This window comes from Megalops cyprinoides, chromosome 16, assembly GCF_013368585.1.
Source record: "Megalops cyprinoides isolate fMegCyp1 chromosome 16, fMegCyp1.pri, whole genome shotgun sequence".
Lineage (NCBI taxonomy): Eukaryota > Metazoa > Chordata > Actinopteri > Elopiformes > Megalopidae > Megalops > Megalops cyprinoides.
In genome coordinates, this window is record NC_050598.1 from 32663352 (window position 1) to 32666551 (window position 3200).

At 51.8% G+C, this 3200-nt stretch overlaps 1 pseudogene; it reads left to right on the plus strand.

Annotated features, from left to right (window-relative positions):
- The first annotated feature begins 1143 nt into the window (after window positions 1-1143).
- LOC118790700 overlaps window positions 1144-3200 on the plus strand; it is a 9752-nt pseudogene continuing 7695 nt past the window's right edge.

Below are 3200 nucleotides of genomic sequence, written 5' to 3' on the forward strand. Positions count from 1 at the left end.
GTTCTGCCTGTAGGGATGAGGAACGATAGTGATGATAAGTTTTACAGTGTGGGGTGTGTGTTGTGCGCTGAAATTGAAGTAATGACAGGACTGCTTTGCCAAAGCCATTTCATGGGGTGTATGGCATTTAGCTCTGGATCACAGTCAAATATAGAAATAGATGTCTCTAAATAACAATGTTGTTTTTCAAGTGGAAACTGGATTTTTGAACATTTTTGACTCTCTCAACCAGATTGAACTGCTGTAGCAGCTCAAATGGGTTTGCAACATGCACTTTATATGTTGCTCTTGATAAGAACATCTGCTAAATGACAAAAAATAAAGAGGAATGCTGTTTCTCCCTGGAACGCCGAGGCAATGTGTTGGGAAGGCGACATGGACCACCTGGGCCGCAGACAGATTTCGGCTCGGTGATGAATCTGCACTGCTGAGGCTGGCAGGACGGGGACACAGGACATTACACCCGATCCCTGACCCAACACTGACCCGATCCCTGACCCGATCCCTGACCCAACACTGACCCGATCCCTGACCCAACACTGACCCGATCCCTGACCCAACACTGACCTGATCCCTGACCCAACACTGACCCGATCCCTGACACAACACTGACCCGACACTGACCCGATCCCTGACCCAACACTGACCCGATCCCTGACCCAACACTGACCTGATCCCTGACCCAACACTTACTCGATCCCTGACCCAACACTGACCCGATCCCTGACACAACACTGACCCAACACTGACCCGATCCCTGACCCAACACTGACCCAACACTGACCCGATCCCTGACCCAACACTGACCCGATCCCTGACCCGATCCTTGACCCAACACTGACCCGATCCCTGACCCAAAACTGACCTGATCGCTGACCCAACATTTACCCGATCCCTGACCCAACACTACCCGATCCCTGACCCAACCTCTGACCAAATCCCTGACCCAGCCTCTGACCCGATCCCTGACCCAACACTGACCCACATCTGACATGGTTCCAGTGAGTAGCCCGTTCGGGTGTGTATGCAGCTCAGGTGTCAGGCCACACATTACCCTGATACCCTCCCTAACCATGACACTGAGGTCCCTGATCGCCCCCTGGCAGCCCTCTCCCCTATCTACACATCCCATAATATTCCGCGATGGCGCTGGCTGGCTCTGAGAGTGGGCTGAAAATGATACGGTTTGGGGAAGTTTGCTTTTCAGGGCTGTGGGCTCCGGTGTGCCGGCAGCCAGCCGGGCAGAGAGCTGCTCATTATATTCAGACGACACTAGTGGCCTGTCTGAGACACAGGCCCACACATTCAGCAGGTTCACACACAGTAACGGCGCCGGGAGGAGACTGCAGCACACGGCCTCACAGCGCTTTCATCTGCCCCTCAGGTGGAAGCGGGGCTGCCCGTCGCATGATTTCCCCTCCTCTATCACTGCTGCTGTTTTCCTCTTGTCTGACCAAAGTTAATTTAGAATTTTCCATCTGGAACTAATTAAAAACATTCCCTCCCCCTCTCATACCCACTCTCTTATTTCGTTTTTCTGTCCCTCTCCTCCCTCTCTCCCTCTCCCTGTCTCCCTCTCCCTCTCCCTCTCCCTCTCCCGCTCCCTCTCTCCCTCCCTCCCTCCGTGCCTGTAGTTGCTTTCTCTCCTGTTTCTTGTTCTGTTGCTCTCTCTGGGGCACCATGCAGCGTGGGGTGCATTTGGGGCCTCCGTGCCTCCTTCTGCTTCTGGCGTTCGGGTGGACATGGGGTCAACGCTCAAACACACAGAATTTCACAAGGTGAGTAAGGTGTGCGTGTATGTGCATATGTGTGTGTGTGTGTGTATGTGTGTGTGTGTGTGTGCGTGTATGTGCATATGTGTGTGTGTGTGTGTGTGTGTGTGTGTGTGCGTGTATGTGCATATGTGTGTGTGCATGCGTGTCCTTTGAGGGTTATGTTACAGGTGTCAGGCTGTCTCTGTATGTCTTCCTTGTGTTCTCTCCCTCTCTCTCTCTCCCTCTCCCTCTCCCTCTCTCCCTCTGTGCCTTTTACTGTGTGTACCGGCTGAAATAGCCATGCTGTTTTATACCTGACTGTTATGAGGGCGCACAGGGCGGGGGGGGTCACAGTTCAGCTCAGATTTGGAAGGAAATACTGATCAGCTCATATTGACAGGAGGCTGTGTGGGTACCCATCACAGTCGGTCCCCCCCTCCTCATCAGGGTTTGGATTATGGGAAAATATAAGTGGCAGTTTGGCAGTTATTCATTGTTATCACAGACAGACTAAATTCAATAGCATCACAATTGCTCTTCAGTGTGTGTGCATGTTTGAGTGTGATTGGCTACGTTTGTCTCAGTCAGTAACATTTCTATATCTGTAGTATTTCAGAGAAATTTCACTTAGAGTCTGACTGCTTCACTACTAATACTCCCACTTGGGAAATACTCATATTTGGGCAAATGTGTGTTGGAAAACTAAAACTGAGGAATTTCCATAGAATAAGAGAAGGGGGTGGGGTTGAATATTGACATTGAGACTGACCAGTTAGCGTGGGGGCAAGGGGCTAGAAGGGTGAGCTAAGGCCAGGCGTTTGATGGGCGAAGATGATGTGAAACGAGAGAGAGAGTGAGAGAGCTGGTACAGTCCTGTGGAGCGTTAGAGAGAGAGTGAGAGAGCTGGTACAGTCCTGTGGAGCGTTAGAGAGTAAAAGCTATGCCTACTACACATGCCCTCTGCAGCTCACTGCTTAGGATGACACACCACGGTGAGCCGCGCTGGCTGTCACCGCCCCAGGATGGGACGGCAGTTTATTTTGTCACTGTGTGCAAACTCGTCTCGCTAGGATGCCCGGGGCGGAGCGCGGGGCTCCCAATGACACAGCAGAGACAGAGTGACAGACAGTGGTTACATGAGGCTGGGGGGGGGCGTTGAGGGGGGCACTCAGGGACTCTTTTCCATGTTGTTTCCACTTTGCCCCACCCACCTGACCCCCCCCCCCCCCCCCCAACCACCCTGCCTCAGAACAGCCACAGAGATGCAGAGAAAGTGACAGAGGCGAGAGGAGGTACACAGAAACATGGAGAGAGATTTTTATTTATTATAGATTTATATGACTGTGAGACACCTGTGTCCAGGACACTGGTGATTTTCAGATTAATGCCCAGTCGATGTTGTTCTGTACAGTACTGTATACATCTGCATCTCATTTCCACACTGTG